Genomic DNA, 20,069 nt, shown 5'->3' with positions numbered 1-20,069 from the left:
GAACGTTCTTGTTCTAGTTAATTCCTGAATTACACAATTTAAATTTCTCCTATCTGCGAAGCATTGAATAAGCGCATCTTTTATGCTTAACCAATCTCTCAATTCTGATCGGTTGCCTGCCATTTACTCTGCTTTCCCTATTAGTTTGTCTATGATACAATCGAAGATATGGCTATTTAGTTCCGCATCTCCTAAACTAACGTAGGAATTTATTAATTGTTCGCACTTAGCAATACACTTATTTAGCGTGTCACTATTTCCGTCGTAAGGTTTTATGTTATCTCCCTTAGATTTAAAAAGATTCCAATTAAATCTAGGTTCCGCACTACTCATACTACCTCAGTTTCCTTTGTTGGTCATTGTTTTGACACTTCTTTGTGTTTTGTTTCCTCACTTTAAAATTGAATTGAAATGTTTTTCGATTTCATGGCTCATTTACGACTTGATTTGATTTGTTTTCTTTTTTTCTTAACCTGATCGCGTGCAATGCGAGCCGTAAACTATCCCTTCAAGTGACCTTATACAGATTTATCGGACGGGCAAAAGGAAATGACACTTACGGTTTCGTATTTCTCCGTCTCCTTTCAATTTTCCAACTCATCACATGCGGGTTGTACTTTAGTAGACCGTCGTTCTGCTTTCCTTGCTGCTGGGTCTGCGTGCTGAAGGATTTGAAAATCCACGTAGCGAATGTCCAAAAGTTTTGAACTTTCCACGAATGGCGATTCTACAGAAACTCCCAGAAGATTCTGGTTAATTGTCCACCACTACTGCACTTAGAAAATCCTACCGACTGCGCCACTTAAATGTTCAAAATTCGGGAGAGCGTTTTTAAAAACATTTATTTATACAGAAAGCAAAATAAAGTTTTGGTTAGTTAGTTAGGGTGCAATAATTAAGAGCATTTTTACAATATTACAATCAAATAAATAGGGCTTTGATGCGGTGTCAGCGCTTAGCTTTGGGCTTCGTCCGCAGTTTGGGACATATAACTGGCGATAGGTTTTTAAATCTCTGAATAATGCTTGCTCAGTTGTTCGCCAGAGCTTGGTTTTCCAGAATCTTTTCGATTTTTAGTACTATATTTGGTTTCTGTTATGTATTTTTTTTTATAAACTAGTGAGGAGACTAATGCAGTTAAATTGAGCTGAATTATCTTTGTAACACCATTGGAAAGGTTCTTCCACAATGGGGTCCAAATATCAAAAGTATCCAAGTATATCTGAAATCTTATCGACTAGAAAAATGGCAGCGTGATTATATAACAGCGATAAGAAAATATTGTTCTGAGAATCATTTAGTCATTTACTTTCTTGTGGTTTGACATTCATGACACTCAATCCGAAGGATGGTCCGGTTCTTCCGGAATATTTAGAACAACAGCTCCGCCTAATACAGGGAAAACAGTAACAATGCGGTTGGGTCCGAAATGCTTTGTTGCTTAGCTGTAAGAAAGACTCCGACTGCCATAAAGAAACAACGACAGCACTTTTTTTGACTAATGGCTTAAGCATTGTCTTCTTTCCTCAGAATACATTGAATCACGAACAATGCGAGCTTTCGCATTCATCAACTAATTAAGGTTTCTGGGTCGAATTTGGAAATTCAAAACTACATGGCAGCAAAGTTTTAAAAGCATTCAGCGAAAACATATATGTTTTTCATTCATTCACAGAGGAAACGCGACATGCAGTATCTCAGCTCCCACCATTTTATTGTGTCTATAAAGCACATATGGTACTAACCAAAATTAAGCGTTGGGCCACAAACCAATATTTGGAAAAAATATTAATTAAAAATTAAGTGTTAATTATATAATTAATTAATGTAAAAATAGTGATAGAGACAATGAACCGTCACATAGATTAAAATAGATTAATGAAAAAATTCACCTAAAAAAAGGTTTTGGGTTTTGGTTTGTCCGTGCTCAAATCTAAGAAACGGTTACCTATTGGTATAGGAACATGTAGGTAGCGTTAAAAAAAAAAACGACACCCTCTATGATTTTGATCAGCCATTAGTTGGTCATTCGAATAAATGTCAAATTTGAAATTAGCTATCTCACTTGCGCAATATTGAGGGGGGAGCGCTAATGAGGGCTGTAAACACCGTCTCGGATGACTTATTCAAAAATTGGTGACAGGTAGAGGCCTGAGTCACGATTAAGATTGTAAGGTTGTTTATAGATTTCTATAGACTCTCGGATTTTTAGTTGGTAGAAGAACTGATTACATGCAAGAATTTTAGTTTTATCAAATAAAATTTTATGCCCGGTTTCATGAGTGTGTTCGGCAATAGCGGATGAGTTTATTTGACGTAAGGCTCTTTCGTGTTCTCTGAGCCTAGTTAATATTTTTCGTCCGGTCTCTCCAATGTATTCTTTGCCGCATATGCATGGAATGCTATAAACTCCTTGCGTCTCAAATGGAATTTTGTCTTTGGCGGACCGCAGATATTGAGAGATTTTTGGATAAGTGGTAAATCTAGTTTTGACGTTATACTTCTTTAGAACTTTTGATATGTGGTCAGTGATGTTTTGAATGTAAGGAAAGACCACAGTGGCAAGTGTAGGATTGCTTTCGGCTTCATTGCTATTGGAAGGTTGTGGTGAAGTGTATTTTTTGCATTTTCATTAAATTAATTATAAAACTTTAATTGTTCCTTTTTTTCCGTACTCCGACCCGCACTACATCGTTTTAGATTTCTAAGCAGTTCTCTAAATAATGGGATTGTGGTAGGTAGTTTCATTCCTTTCAATAAACCAAAACCATTTGCATTATAAAATTAAGAGGAGCGATTCGTTCCATTCTTCTAAAGGGATCAGCGAGATTACTAGAGACTTTTATAAATACGACTAAACTGATACTATAAGAGATTGTTTAAAAAAAAAATCCAATGTATGTAGCTTTTAAAATCCCATCTCAAATAACAACCTAATTTCAATATTTTTGCAGGTAAATTTCGCAAAGCATTCACCCAATCGATTTGCGAACCAAGTCTACCGTAAACCGAAACCTACTGCGACATACAACAAAGGTTTTTAACCGTCACGGAAGTATATGGGAAAGGTTGCCGGGATTAAAATCACAACGTAGAGCAAAAATCCCCAGAGGTTCGGAAGATTCCCTACAAGTAATAAAACACGGCGCAGTTTTCTTTAAGTAAATTTGCGCATCAATATTTGAATTCCCGGGCCAAAGCTAAAGTTTGTTTAATACTCTATTTGCGTTTCAGTTCGACTGTTCGAATTTAAAAGTTTTCACTAGAAAATTTATAGTTCATTGGGTTTCATAACAAGCGATTCGGGACCGTCTTGGGAAAAGTATCTGTCTTTGTCTGGCTTTCATGGCCGTTTAGTTGATTTATTGCGGCTATGAAAGAAATTTAGTTTAGATTTGCGATGATTTATAGGGCTTCCGATGGGTATCAATTTTCGTTTAATGGATGGCATAGAAATATTGTCAGCTTCAAATGCTAAGAAATGAGTAAATAACAAAATTTTGTCTCTAGTAAACATTGTATTTTTTATATACTTTATTAATGTTTGTTAATTAGTGCTTTAAGTCTAATTCGTTTTGTTACTGTTGTGGTATAAATATTGTTTATTGACGCATTTCATCAGTGAACTTTTGTGCAGGTTATGCTCATATTTTTGTTGTGAACCCGGAAATTCAGCAGACGCTGTTTCATAAATTGTTCTGTCAGCAGACCCAAACAAATAGTGGGACCCTTATTTCGGGAACCGATGGAAAGGGTACCACAGAAAAACGGGAGGACGGCCAGACACACGACAATGTGCCATCTTACCGGGAATACCGGTCGATCGATATTAGATATTAGAGATTTTTTCTATTTCTAGCTTTCTAGTTTTCTAGTTTTCTATTGTTCGGATCCTGAATACATTCTACATCAGAAGTAGGATTAATAAATCTAGTGCATTGCATCTATCTCGACAGTATTTACGATATCATAGAGAAGTTCCAAGGGCACAACCTGAGTCTGAGAGAAGCTCAACTCCTACTAGCTCTGCCTAGTCAGCAGACCTAGGAGCAGACCTTGCTTGAAGACATTGATAAAGATGTTAAAAAAAAGCTAATGTTAAAGCAATGAGTGAATTTCTTATTCATAATATCATTAACGCTGTAGACGAATCTTCTGTTATATATAAATGGTCCGATAATGTTATGAGTATTCTCTTCAAAAGTTGAGGGTTAAGGATTAATTAAACGAATCTTAGTCTTACCAATATCGAAAAAATTAATTTGTAACGTAAAACCAAATCAAATTGGAATTTATATAGAAACCCGTGAAATTGTAAATCCAGCTATGTTAGCATGTTACCTTAAAGTGTTTGGAGAAAAAAGAATAAGTTTGTAACTGTCCACAATATCATAAATCCAGTCATAAATCAAACATAAAGAATCTTGCTTGTGCTGCACCAAATGTTTTTTGTGTCAACCAATGTGTCATGTTAAAAGTCAATGTTAAAATAAGACAAATAGTCGCCGACAAGTTGTATCTTATTAAATAAATAAAATATATCAAATATATATCAAACTCAAAGATATCACCTCTGAAGCAACTACATACCTGTGACGCACGGGCTTTGGAGGTATCTGGAAAACAAAAGTTTGGTAATTAGAAATATCGTAAAGGAGCTATAACAATAAAAAATTGCCAGAGAATCAGACTCGCATAATGCTAGTCCTGTTTTATTGGTGTCCAAAAAGAAGGACGAAAATATGTTATGTACTGATTACAAATCTTTCAAGAAAATAAATACACCAAACAAAAATCCCTTAAACCTAATCGAAGATCAGATTGGTTTATATATTTTTAAATAGTTTTTTTAATATTGCCCCGGCAGAATTTAAATTAGTAAAAGTATGGGAGACACCCTATTAACCTTGAAAGAAGTACTTAATTTATTTCACAAGAAGGGTGTATCTTTTAAATTAAATAAATGTTATTGTTTACATAAAAATATCTAATTTTTGGAGTATGAAGTATCAAACTCAATTAGAACAACCAACGGCAAAATATTTCCGGTGGAAAAATGAGTTGCTCCGGAAAATATATATGCTCTAAAACAATTCTTCTTATAATCAATTATTTTGGGAAATTCATTCATAATTATGAGTCATCAAAGTCATGGGGTCATAAAGTTGCAGGATGGACTTGGAAAGAATAACAACAGAACTTTCTCACAGCACTTAATTAAGCATTTTGCGTTTGCGTTTGGGTTTTGCAAAATTTTGAAAATTGTTTGGAATGTGGAGTCCATACTCATACTCAGGGTAGGTGTAAGGAGAATTTTGCTCCGAGCGAAGGAGAAAGAAAACAATGAACAAAAATACCATTACTTTGATCTGGAAACATTAGCAGCAATTTTTACTGTCCAAAAATTCCGTCATTATTTATATGGGTGAAAATTTATAATTTTGATTGATTGTTCCTTGACGGCAAGTAAATTTAAAAAGGCTAAAATATATGCACAAATAAGTCGCTCGGTGATGTAAGTTGTAGTCAAATTACGTGACATGTAGATGCTCAAGTTACCTCTAAAAACTTCAAAAAATTCATGCTCGAAATATATTTGCGTAAATTTTATAAATATTATAAATAAATAAAATATAAATATTTTTTTTAACATGTGACTGGCTTTTGGTGGCTCAAGAGGGCGCAAAAAAAATGCAGGCGTTAAAAAACATTGTAGCAACTAGAGGTAGGTAGCAAAGCAAAGATATATTTAGTGACGGTGTGTTGGAAAGTGCAATTACTGCATATAACCCACGTTGGTATGTTTCCGAAAATACAAAAGTCAAAAGTTTTCAATTGTACTATGATGATATCGACTATGAATTATTGACACGGTCATATTGGTTTTGCAAAATGCGTCATTTTATAACAAAAAAATTTAAAAGCTGTCGAAATTGTCTATAAGGAACCTGCGGCAAATAAGGCCCAGTTAATAAGAAATTGCTTTATTTGGCAAACACAGACAAAAACAAATCACGAAATACAAATATTATCTTAATTCAGACTCTCATAAATGAAACTACAGGTACACGTCCTGTCTTAAAGGTATGTGAAACATTTCACACACTTAAAAAAAACTATGATTGGGCAAGCAAAACCAAGACTCGTTTTATTGGACATCATTTTCCGTGCGCTTTCTTAACGACACCCTCGATGATGATGGCGCTAAAAATTGTTTTTTTTTATATTGAAGGTCTGGATTTAGAACTTGAAAAAAACAGGTCTTTGGTTACCAGCTCCGCCTAGTAATTTACGGATTTTCTTTTTAAACTCTTATTTTTCCTTAAAAGACTTATTAAGATCTTCATTTTTTTGTGTCTTATCTGAGATCGTATTATCAGTCTTGATAGGTGTTTTATACCTTTCATCGTTGTGGATTTTATTAGTCTTTTCCTTGGATATTTTTTAACATACTAAGTGAAATGTCATCTTCAGAGTCATCGGAATTATCGCTGGATTGCATATTAATATCAATAATATTATCGTTACAATTATTGGACGTATGGATGTTCAGTTGCTAGTGATGGAGCAAAAGCTGAATTATGGTAGGATCAAGTGGATACAAGACTGTAGCTCGCATTTTTCCAAAATGATATTTGTTTAAACGACGATCTGGATGTGCCTCCCAAAACCTGTGATGTTCAAGGGACCTGTGATGTTCAAGGATCAACCGCTTTATCTAAAGGCTGCAGTTCATGCGTGGTATTAGATGGCAAGCAGAACAGCTTTATATTCAACTCGTCTGCAACCGGTAACTAGCAGCTCCATCAAAACTAGCAAATTAGTGTCTGGACCCTTGTAATGATATAGATGCCTTAGAAAATCAATAAAAAGATCATTGGTCATGCTACCCTTTTCGGCCATTTTAACTAGGGCACCTGGTGGTAGGTTTTCTTCCCATTCAGGCTTTAATCGTTTTCCCTTAAATATGACCATAGGTGGAACACTATTTCCCAACGCATTACAGCATCCACCAATGGTAACATTTTCTGCTTGCTCAGGTGCAACTAAGTGAACACGTCTGGCACCTTTTTGCCCATTAATGCCCAATAACAAGCTGTTGATGATGAATAGTTATTAGGCATCCTTTTTCGTCCACATTGAAAACGTTAACTAGTTTATTAAAGTGATCATCCGCTAAAAATTTATTTAATTTTTGGGCAAGGACTGGGTTCATTTGTTGCGCCTTGCGCCTAGACAAATTAGGATTACGTTTAAAAAACCCATAGAGCCAATCCTTATAAGCTCACTCCTTTGGAAGCATCAAATGCAGAATTTGTATGCGGAGCGACGTACTAAAAATGGTATTAGCGGCATTCCGATTACAGAGAGATGAATTATTCTTTCAGAAAATTGTTTTTCTTGATCGACAGTTAATATACTGGATCTTCCTATTTTTTTATTTAGAACGTCAGATCTTAGATGGGTTCTAAGAGTTCTCCTGGGTATTCCATATCTTTGAGCAACTTCTCTTTGGGACAATTTGTTATCTATTACCGCGCTAATGGCAGCTTAAGTTGTTCTGTAGTCCAATTCGATCGCTTTTTCAATTTCGGTGGCACCGTTGATGAAATCAGTGGGCCTTATTAGCCGAAACGCTTCTTAACCATAAAAAAAAGAAAAACATGAGTGTCTCCTAGCTTTTTAATATTCCTTATACAGGAAAATAGAGACCAAACAACGCAGAACTCTAAGCACTATTTAGGGAAAGATATTATTTTTCTGAAAAAGAAAATATTCACGTTCAATTCGAGGAGAATTTTAATAACCACGCATCAATACCGGGCGTCGTTCAGACTACAACTGACTTTTATACAGACGTGCAAATTTCGCGGTATTTCTTTGGGACGTGGAATTCAGATAAGTTAGTAGAAACAACATAACGCTGCCGGATTTTAAATTAGAAGCATATGTTTCGAGTTTTGGATGGTGGGTGTTATTAGCCGCCGGGGCTTGTGTGCAGCAGGTCCCTTACTAACTTTACTACAGCAAATCGAAAATCCTGCTATCTACATTCTATTCCAAAAATGGCAAGGCCTTTCCATACACTTCATATTGATCATTTGTTAAAAACTACTGCTTACAGCGTTAAATGATATGATTAAATACGTTGGGGCTCCAAAAAGTATTACAAGCGACAGGGGATCTTTATTTACTTCAAAAAAATTTAAAATATTCTGATAAATTGGTGAAGGCTTTCGCGGCCCGTTGATAAGCTATTATCTTCATTCGGGTTTAAAGGCCGTCGTCGATTGGAATTACTTCCTAACGTTTCGCTAGCACGAGTGGCGAGCTTCTTCAGAGGTCCTTCCATCTCCGATGTTGGACGTAGACTGACGATTTCTCCTGCGCAGATTGTATTTATGCCGATTGGTGGAGGGCGGGGCTTGTTCCGCTTCGGTTGGTCTCGGGATATCGATCGGTACTGCTCGGGCGTTCCTAAGGATCGGGTTCCAGATTTGGTTGAGTCTAAGGGTCTCCTCCTTTCGGTTGAAATTGTGTGGGTGTTTTTGAATCTCAATGGCTTCCCTGACTAGTCTGTTGTGATAGCCGTTGACCGATGCTAGTAACTTACAGCTCTCAGAGTGTATCCTGTGTTCCCCGCTGCCCAGTGCGTGTTCAGCCACTGCAGACTTCTCTGTATGTCCTAGCCTGCAGCTTGCTTTATGCTCCTTAAGTCTCGTTCCCATTGATCTCTTGGTAGTTCCGATGTAGACCTTTCCGCATGAACACGGAATGCGGTAGACTCCCGCAGCTGAAAGTGAGCCCCTCTTGTCCTTCGCAACGACCCTCCGCCTCCCACGCATATCTGCCGTATATTCCGAGTGTCACCGACAGGATTGGCAGAGTATTGAAAAGACACGACATCAAAACAATCTTTAAGCCTACAAAGAAGATCCAGCAGACCATCAGGTCAGCGAAGGACAAGAGGGGCTCACTTTCAGCTGCGGGAGTCTACCGCATTCCGTGTTCATGCGGAAAGGTCTACCAACAGATCAATGGGAACGAGACTTAAGGAGCATAAAGCAAGCTGCAGGCTAGGACATACAGAGAAGTCTGCAGTGGCTGAACACGCACTGGGCAGCGGGGAACACAGGATACACTTTGAGAGCTGTAAGTTACTAGCATCGGTCAACGGCTATCACAACAGACTAGTCAGGGAAGCCATTGAGATTCAAAAACACCCACACAATTTCAACCGAAAGGAGGAGACCCTTAGACTCAACCAAATCTGGAACCCGATCCTTAGGAACGCCCGAGCAGTACCGATCGATATCCCGAGACCAACCGAAGCGGAATAAGCCCCGCCCTCCACCAATCGGCATAAATACAACCTGCGCAGGAGAAATCGTCAGTCTACGTCCAACATCGGAGATGGAAGGACCTCTGAAGAAGCTCGCCACTCGTGCTAGCAAAACGTTAGGAAGTAATTCCAATCGACGACGGCCTTTAAACCCGAATGAAGATAATAGCTTAAAATATTCTGTACTATCTTAGACTCCCTTTTTATTATAGGGATTTAGAAGACGATGGGTGGGATAATAATGTTCAATTAGGGTTAAATAAATAGAGCACTAGGGGCATCACCAAGTGAAATATTGATGGGATACCGTGTACCGTGAACAAGTTGCATGTTTTCCACCGGGCATTAAAGATGAAGTGGAAGCGACTAATTTGCGTCACCAAATAATTGAGGAATACCCGAATTATCAGACGGCCGGCACCCATGCCATTCACAGTTCGGGACCTGATTGTACTTAGGATTACTCCGGTACTGTCAACAAAATTTAGTCAAAAAACTTCTGCCGAAGTGGACTTCTGGAATCTCCAAGCAGCTAGGCGATGACCGGTACATTCCGGGAATGACATGCTCACAGAAAAGCTACTGTGGTGTGTCTGGAGTTGAAAATATCAAGCCATGGATCCAATTTTGAATTTGGCACTTCTAGCATTGGATAGCTGGAAATGGGGATCATATTTTGGTAAAACATATGGATAGCCACGAAGAGAATTTGTAAGTAGTTTTAACAAAAGTAGGGTTGTAATTCCCGGTTCTAATTATTTGGCCACTGCGAACTAGGGTACTCTCATTTCCAGGGGCTAGAGGTTTTTCTAGCGCGGGCCCATAAGATTTTCGATAATATGCAACTGCAGTGCGTATGACCGCGATTATATTTTAAGTTAGTCTAGTTAGTTATTTTTAATTGACGTAATTTTGTTTTATGTGGGTAAAATACATCTGTATGCCCATACCATCTAAATTCCATATATTGCAGGGACATGTAATTAAAGCTTAATATCCTATTGGATTTCAAACAAATGTGTCTGGCTGTGATGTTTGGGTGTAATTTGTTTTGAATGTTAGTTCTACTTTTTAATTTCTTCGGACCCAGAATATGATTTATAACATTTTTTACTTTCTTTCATGAAACATTCAAAATTTTCATGGGTAATTTTTCTAGAAAGAGCAAAATCGAAAAATTTCCTTTGTTTAGTCACATTTTCTCAGTTACTCACTAACTCAATTTTTAGAAACGTCCGGATTTGAAAGTTAAATTGGATCAAGAATTCAAATCTAGATCTCTAAAAATTTTATTATAGAAAAAAGGAACATAAAAAATTACTTTGCCAAGTGGTCGGTCCGAAATATCACATTAATATTTAGAATTCAGGAATAATATTCACCAAGGTGATTAATACTCAGCTTACGAATAAACTGGACCATAGTATTGATAAATCAGATTTTTTGCTAATTTTGAAGTTGACTTTATAACAACTGCTGATATATATTCTTGGGAAACCGATTGCTGTACAACGTTATGAATAAAACAATTATTTTGCTCAGTGTGTAATCGATCGAAATAAGGGCAAAACGAGAACTTTTGTTAGTTCCATTGTGCGTATCCTATTTAAATTTTAATATGTTCATATGTTTTTAATGTTAATATTTATAAAAAAGATCATGAAAAATAATAATACAGTTTACTTTTAATAATACTACAACAACCAGACAGTTTTAACATTATAGTGTCTTATATGATAACAACTACTTCATAACTCCATCCACATGTATAGTTAAACCAGGTTATAGGCTAGTCAAAGGAGAACTTTGTTTTGAAACGCCACATTTCGTTACTATTGACCTGGGTCTATTGAGCATACGTAATTACCATCCAACGTCCCCCTACTTATTAGCCTTTCTCGTACTCCAATAAGGCCTTAAAGTGTTTGCAGAGATCTTTAACAACGAGGCAGAGCCTCCTCTAAACAAAGTTAAATCCCATTTCAAGGGTTTTCGACCAGATGTTATAGGAGTGCAAATCGCTTTCAAGCTACCCTTACTTATCTTTTACTTTTCGGTTTAATCCCTAGTCTGCATTCGAATGTACCCCGAGCACTGGTTTAAGAATTATTTACTTCAACTTCAATTCTATTTGAGCGAAACAAACAATAATGCAGACACATTGTAAAACGATTTAAAAGCTCGTTGGACACGTTAATATAAATCTATGGGTACCTTTTTCATGTTATCATAATGCTTTTATACTCCAATTAGTTTCTGGACAAAATCATGACGCAATGTTAAATGTAAATTGGTTAAATGTGAGCGTCACCATCAAATAAATAAAACTTAGAAACGAGCATCTGAACAGACTCCGCCTTAGGTAATTGAAATGAGGTATAAATTATTACTAGTATATACATAGTGAATAGTAGTATTTATTAATATTATTTCTTTATTATTATTATTATTATTATTATTATTATTAAATACTGTTCAACTTGGAAAAATTTAGTATTTACTGACTTTTGTTTTCACTATGTTGGTTGTAAGAAAACATTTTCTGTACTGTTAGTTCAATTTATTTTGCTTGGACAAGTAAGTCATGTAAGTTGAAATAAAGCAAACGCGATAACTTGTTCTGGAAAGCTGAACGTTAACAATCGTCGATTTCGATATTTCGCCGATAAAAAAAATGACGCTCAAAAACAATTTTGCGAAGTGCATGAAAATGGGAAACAATGTAGCCCTGTCTGAAGCAATAATAAACGACTGTTTTTTATCTCGGATTTCTGGACAAATTAACGCCAGTTCGTTTCTCGCAGCGGCGAGGGATTACCACAGTGAAAAATGAGGAGAAAGGCGTCTGCCCAAATTTCCAGTTAAAATTTGACAGAAACACACTCCAGATTTGTAGATTTAATTTAGATTGGCATAATTGCTGCCGATTGCGCCAGATGAACTTTTTCGACTTTTCTTTATGTGTACGTATCCAAAATGTTTCATTCTTAATAGATATAGCAAAAAATAAAATAAGTCACTGGGAGTATACTAATCCTTAATCCAATATCTCGCCTTTTTGCTTTTTACAAATTTATTATAAGTTCAGAATAAAAAAGAAACGAAACTCTAAATCATAAGTAACGTGAACAACTTAAATGCCATGCACATAATACATCTGTACCAATAACTGCAACGAGGTACAGTATTAGGGAAACGGACTTTCCAAGAAATTCGAAAAACTGTATTAAATAAATCGGCCAAGAGAAAATGATGGACATTTTTTTCGAGTTTCTGTAATGGTCACCAGAGGGCATAATTGTTGTCTTGGATTTTAACACTCGGTTTCCACCAAAATTAAAATAAGGGTCCAACAACCCAGTCAAACACCGCAACTCAATACCTTTATCCTCAACTAAAATATGAATAAATGAATTTAAAACTAAAAAACTTCACAGAAATTTTGTTTTTATCTGTAACTAATAACCAACGATCCGTGACTAGATCAACCACAAAATAAATAATCAGACGACAACTGTTAGAGCTACTCAAAATCTGATCTAATCAGTAGTTCTATACTGCCTTCGCCGGGCAGAGTTCCGTTCAATCCAAAAAAATACCAGAGTGGGTTCCCATGGGTGCCCAATACAACGAATAACAGAATTATAACTATTTAGGCTGGAAAAAAATCCAAAACGAAACATTGGAGAGTATAGATCAGTAAAGGGCGGCGACATACATTACGATCGGTACTGACCTTTGCTAATAAAAATTCCTCAAAAGAGTAACAAAGTTCAACTGTTAATCATGTTATAAAATTCATTTTAAGAACTACATCGTTGAAGTTCTCATTTGTTTGATATAATTTATTGATCAAAATAAATAGGAACTAAAAGTTCAGATTTTCACGAAATTATATATTATGACATGACAATTGTTTCGACAACACTGTGACACGGTATTGTCGAAACAATTGCCATGTCATAATATATAATTTCGTGAAAATCTGAACTTTTATTTCTTATTTTTTGTGATTAATGGATTTTCATCAAGTAAAAGCCACCTCAGTTCAATTTATTGATCCTTTATCCGCATATAATTTGGGTCTTGGTCGAGGGTTATAGCGGTGCAACTTCTGTTGGTTGATCTGGCAAACATATCTAAATGTGTACCGGAGAAAAAGTTTCTGAAAGTGTACTGCAGAACTGACTTCCATGGTGCTCGTATATAATGAGAATGTAGAAACTTTACCGGGAAGACTATAACATCTAAGAAGTATTCAAACTAATTGAACTATGGTGATGGTGCGTTTCTTTTAACCTTTTATTATCCTTTTAATTTATTATTTATATGAATGCTTTCCATGTTCATGAAATGGTCCAGAAATAGCTGCTGATTTTTTTCCAATTTCTTTGGTCTTTAGATACGCATTAGATGGATAGTTCGAGTTTTCCGGAAATAATACGAATCGTTTCTTCATTCTACATCTGGGGAGATTATCTATCTAAAACGGGATAGTCATTTTAAAAAAACCAACAAAGCGTAAGTACTATGGTCAAAAACCAAGCTACGCTATACAACCAATAAAACTCCCGGTTTTTCAAACCCAAATTTTGGAGGGATAATAAATAAATCCACACCATCGTGCCGCCCTTCCGCGAGGATTAACTCGACCGCGAAAATGGAATTCGCGCCACTCTGGCACAAGGTCGAGCGAGAGCAACCCCGCCATGAAAGGAAGGTTGACGACGTATGTTAGCAAACACGCACATCGTAACCTACATTAATCAGCAAAATTAAAGTATTTCCAGAGTTGTGCTATCGACTCGGAAGAAAAACAATCTGAAAACCTCTGTTTTACATATAAAAAAAATAAAACAGTGTGGTCACGTCACAAAAATATGGCAAAAAGGTTATTGCAATATTATAACAACGAAATACATAATTACACAGCGATCTAGAGTGCGGGGAGCGTCACTTTACACAGTTTCGTTTCCCATGGATCGGAGCCACTTCGGACATTTCCGGGATTTTACCGCACGAGCTTGGGAGCAATCGGATGTTTTCGGAGATATTTCCCACGCCTTGAATTTTGACGTTTGTCAACTCTGACGATGATGTCAGTGAACGTATTCGTGTTATTTTGCGAAATTGTACCCCAAAACTAACGGTGGTAGTAAAAGTATAGTATGCAACACGTTCGGTAAGCACTCGCTCCGCTCGTGTCAAATGAATTAGTGAGTCAAATGCCGTTTACCGCAATTGTTGCATAATATACCGTTTTGTACTCCTTTCTGTAAAATACCTAATTAATTATACATCGATCTAGCGCGCGGGAAGCGTCATTTAACCACATAAGTTTCTTGTCCCACGGATCCGAGCCACTTCGGATATTACCGCACGCGTTTTGGAGCAATCGGCTTGAATTTTAACGTTTATCAATTCTGACGGTAATGTTAGTGAATGTTTTCGTGTTGTTGGTTCTTGTTAATGGTCGAAGAAAAATTAATTGTCGTAGAAAAAGTATAGTATGCTAGTTGGTAAATTTTTTAAGTCACTCGTTTATTAAGCACTCGCTCCACTCAAATAAAATCATGATTCAAATACCTTTTCCCACACTTGTTGAATAACATACTATTATTTTACGGCGAATTATACAGGGCAAATTAAAAATGAGGTCTACTAAATGAAAATATGGATTCTTCCATAAAATAAAGAATTAATTAGACTAGATGGAATTATAATTCAATACTTAATACCACTTAATTATTACACAGGGTGAATCAAACATTTAAAACTAATAAAAACGGGCATTTTAGATCTAATAAACAATTTAAACGAATACGTCGCGCCAAGATCATTTACAATCATTACTTTTCGAAAATTTCAATAATACACAGTGGTCCGAATTATAAAGAAGAAATTTAGATACACTGATCAATTCTAAACAAAAATGGTCACTAAAGCGAAGCATTTTCGAGAGAATTTTATATTTCATTTGCATGTCCACATAATTGGCGTATTTCTTTTTAAATTATTTAAATTAATAAAATATAATTAATTTTGTTTTTTAATTTTATTTTGTTATATTATATTTTATATAAATTATTTAGATTTTTTTAAAACAGAAAAAACTATTTTTTTCGAAATATTTCAATCTTCGAGTTGAAGCATCTTTTTACTTATTTTTATATACTTTTATATTTTATAAGTGACTAAAATCTACCAAAAATTTTGATCGCTCGCCTGAAACGTTAGAAATTGGTTAACGACGCTGATGTCTTAAAGTAACATTCAATTTTATTAGGTATTTTAGAGTAGGGAGTATAAAAAGGATATCATTTTTATTATCCGCATTGGAAAAGAAACGCTTTTATAATCACCCTTGTTATATTAAAATTAAAACTCGGTAGTACTTTTAAATGCCAAAGCAATAACATACATGCTCTTCGCTTTAATACGTCTGTCAAAACACTAGTTGTCAGTAGTAAATCGGTATTTAATGCCAAATAGGTGTTTGGAGTCTGACCGCTGTCGCTTGACTTTCGCTTTCTATCACGGTGACTATATTATCGTCATTATAAGGAGTAAAAAAAGTAAAGTATTCTGAAGCAAAGTGGCAAAAGGGCTGTCACACGCTGAGGTAAAAGAATATGTAATTTCATTTTCATCACTTTCCTACGACCACATTTAGATTGGGATGATATAAACCCCTACAAACTAGAGCCTAAAATAACGAAAATAGCTAATTAAACCCATATAAAATGGTTTTCGATACCATCCTCTAGTCAATTTTTCGTATAGTATTCTCGTTCCAAAAATTCCGATCTCGAGCATTGTCATCTCAGATATTCCGTTCTCAAGTATTTCGGTCAAGTCGCGATATGATGGGCGGGCAAGCAGTGTGCTCAATGGTGAGTCGATGGACAGCATACATGTGGTATTGCAACAACTTAGTAGGAAGGCAGGAGCAATTTTAGGTGTATAACAGTGACGTAGTGTAGGTACAGCTTGGCTGTAAATTGTAGTAGCGTAGTTTTTCTTATCTACGAACTGGGACAGTATACAATATCAGCAAGCAGTAGCCACAGATTTTAAGGAAACGAAACGTATTGGAAATTTCTGCTGCGAAAAGGTTGGAAATAATGACGGGAAACCGTCATTATTTCCAATTTAAAAATTATTAAAATTCGTGAACATAGGTATTTGTTTTATGATACGCCGTTGATATTTCATAGAAATTCGAAAACTTATGTTTAGTCTCACAATGGAATAGCAAAAATATCCACTAGATACGGGACATATACCTATAAAGCATAAAACGGGATATAAAATTCTGGGACTAAAAAGCACTAACTTTTCGACAATAATTTCAATAAACCGGAAATTTTCAATAGGTGAAAATTTTCACTTTATTCCCTTGCGCAGCATAAAGAAATTGCCCATTGTATGTTTAAATGTACGAAAACGTCTGTTCTGATTGAATGCATTTGTCGTAGCAAATATCCTCTTGCTATTTGCGCGCACCGTTGTATACGAAAAATATGTAGCGAAAACGTCAATGGACTGGATGAAAATATCTTAATCATGCAGATTGGTATCCGGAAAGGGTTATCAAAATTTTAATCTGACATTTCCTACGCCGAGAGTGTCAAACTATCCTGTCTAAAGTCCAAAGTGGAGCTACTCAGCGAACCATAATTTTCTGATGAACGAATTTGAAGATTACTGGATCTTTACTCTGGTTAAACGTTTCTCTAACTTTAAAAACACATAAAAGAATTTGAAAATTTGGTGCTTGTAAATTGATTAATATTACTCAAACAGTCCACATTCGTGGTTCTAAAATGACATGTTCTTCTGTGGGTGGGGATAATTGAGCGGTCTAGCGTGAAACAAATACCAAATGGTTTACATTAGCATTTTTAAAACTAATTCAGCTGTGCAGTGCAGTTTTCATTAGTTATAAGACAAAATAACTTGTAGACGCCAAATACGGACCACAAATTTGTACCAACATTTAATTGCTTACTTGTACATTTTCGATGTATAGAACTTTAAGTTGGCATTACTGTTCAAGATGGCGACCGATTTAACAGCTGTCAAGTAATTTATTCTCAGTTTGGTTTGGCAATTCATCATGAATAGACTCACGCCTGAACAACGCTTGCAAATAGTGCAATTTTATTTCGAAAATAATGGTTCTGTTCGGAATACGTATCGCGCACTACGTCCATTTTATCGTCGACAAAATCGTCCATCAGAGCAGTTAATTCGATTAACCATGGAACGTTTTCGCATCACGTTTATCTTATTGATAACTCGCATCCCCAGAGACGCCGTACGGTGCGTACAGAAGAAGCTATTGCTGCTGTAGAGCATAGCATTGAGGAAGACCCGAGTGAGTCCATCCGCCATCGAGCACAGGAATTTGATCTGTGTCCATCCACTTTATGGAAGATTTTGCGGAAGGATCTTGTTTACGTACTTACAAAATCCAACTCATGCAAGAATTGAAGCCAAACGATTATCAAGTAAGGCGAATGGGCCCAAAACGAGATTGCCGTTGTTCCCGATTTTCATAAGCGAATTTCGCGCATTTGGAGCGAAGCTAATCCTCAAGTGTATGTCGAAACACCGTATTGGTATTGGTATTGGTATTAAAGGGGGGCGTCCAAGCACTTAGGCCACCAGATGGGCCCGTTGTGCCCCCAGGCCGCTCTAGAGGGCGTCCAGAATGCCGCCCCTCCTGTAGAAGGTCAGCAACTCCTTTAGCCCAATACCGTGCACTGAGTCCGGATCGATCAGGGCCGTTCTGAAGACTCCCAATCTTGCCCATGTCAAGGCAGGGCACTCGCTGAGCAGATGATACGGGGTCTCCTCCCCTTCCATGCACCACCTACACTCCGGGTCGTCTCCAATGCCTAGCAAGCAGAGATGCCTCGTAAGCCTGCAATGTCCTGTGTAGGCCCCTGTTAGTGCTCTACACTCCCTTCTGGTCAGTCTAAGCAGCTCCCTGGTCCGAGGAAGGGCGGGCCCATCCATCATAAGCCTCGCCTGCCTCATTCTCGGAGCAACTCTCCAGCCCCCCGCGGCCCGGTCTCTCGCCCAGGCTTCGAGAGCTCCCCGCCTTACACCCGGGGCGATCCCCAAGCGGGGCTCTGGCCCTATATGCCTATGCGAGAATCCCTCCCTGGCTAAGGCGTCCGCTGCCTCATTGCCCCGGACACCGGTGTGACCCGGGACCCAGACCAATGTGACCTTTCTCTCCTCAGCCACCCTCCTCAGTACCCCTTTGCACTCCTTTATCAACAAGGAGCGCGTACGCACTGACTTCAGCGCCATGAGTGCAGCCCTACTATCCGAGCAGAAGAAGACTCTCCTGCTTCCGTAGTTGAGCCGAAGCACCTCTCTGGCCGCCATCAATAAAGCGAAAATTTCCGCCTGAAACACAGTGCAGTACTGACCCAGAGGGACCGACAAGCTTGATCCCGTTGTCTCGCAGTACGCTCCAGCTCCGGCCAGATCTCCCATTCTGGACCCGTCCGTGTACCAGACAAGTCCATCCCAGGAGCCGACTCTGCCCTCTCTCCAATCTTCCCTTGATGGGAAGAGAAAGGTCAATTTATCAAAGAAGGTCATCTCGGGGATCATGACGTCACTCGGCATGCCCATAACCCCGCGATCCCCGCGACAGCCCTCTAAAATGTCGTACGGACCCCGATTGTAGGTTCCCTCCCTCCAGAGCCCGCAGCTCGCCAGCCTCACAGCTGTCCTGGCCGCCTCCATCTGCACCCGATCCGCCAGAGAGGGCAGCCCCACCAGAGCCTCCAGGGCCCTCGTGGGCGCCGTTCTCATGGCGCCCGTTATGCAGGTACCGTAGATCCACTGCATGATCTTCGGCCCCAGGCCCCAAGTGCCCCCTACCGCTCTCCGACACGCCCACAGAGCTCCAAAGGCCGATCTGGTCCTTGATCTTATATGTTCCTGGAAGGTCAACTTAGAGTCCAACTATACGCCCAAGTACTTGACACTTCCGCTTGCAGAAAGAGGCACCCCATCCATCGAAATGTTGAGGTTGTACTCCATCTTCCTTTTCCTAGTGAAGATGACCATCTCCACCTTGCCAGGATTGACAGCCAACTTGCTGTCCAGGCACCATAGTGAGAATCTTGCCAATGCCCCGTTCAGGAGCCCCTGCATCCTCCTCACGTCCGTCCCCTGCGTCATTATCACAAGGTCGTCTGCATATGCCTGAGCATAGACCCCGTGTTCTTCCCTCAGAATATGCAATATCTCGTTCACCACTAGGCACCACAGGAACGGGGACAAGACCCCGCCCTGTGGACAACCCCGTGATGAACCGATGGAGACCTGCTCCCCACCCAGTCTTGCCTCGACCCTCCTGTCGGTTAGCATGGAGCGGATCCACTTTACAATGGCCGTCCCCACTCCAGTACTCTCCACCGCCCTGCAGATCGAGTACAGGGCCGTGTTATTGAAAGCCCCTTCGATGTCAGCGAACACGCACACCGACAGCCGTCCCGAGCCCATTCCCTCCTCCAACCTGGAAGTCAGATGGTGAAGAGCTGAGCCCACAGACCCGCCACTTCGGTACGCATTCTGAGCTGGCTCTAAAGGGGCCTCCAGCTCCACCCAGTCCCTCAGATACCGGTCCACCAGTCTCTCCAGAGTCTTCATAATGAAGCTGGTGAGGCAAACAGGCCGGTACGACTTCGGGTCTGTG

General features: G+C 38.4%; 1 protein-coding gene across 2 annotated transcripts in view; it reads right to left on the bottom strand.

Moving 5' to 3' along the window:
* Positions 1–20,069, bottom strand: part of LOC132704757 (uncharacterized) — a 381,739-nt gene that overhangs the window by 159,324 nt on the left and 202,346 nt on the right. The window contains exon 1 of one of the 2 annotated variants that reach the window (XM_060674977.1): positions 4,591–4,615. The exons of the other annotated variant lie outside the window; for it this stretch is intronic. The gene's annotated coding sequence lies outside the window, so the exon portion shown is untranslated. Of the gene's footprint in view, positions 1–4,590; positions 4,616–20,069 lie in introns of those variants that run through there. 2 annotated transcript variants of the gene reach the window in all.

The sequence above is a fragment of the Cylas formicarius genome, unplaced genomic scaffold, assembly GCF_029955315.1.
Source record: "Cylas formicarius isolate icCylForm1 unplaced genomic scaffold, icCylForm1.1 PGA_scaffold_7__23_contigs__length_41026272, whole genome shotgun sequence".
Lineage (NCBI taxonomy): Eukaryota > Metazoa > Arthropoda > Insecta > Coleoptera > Brentidae > Cylas > Cylas formicarius.
This window is presented reverse-complemented; position numbering and strand designations above follow the sequence as displayed.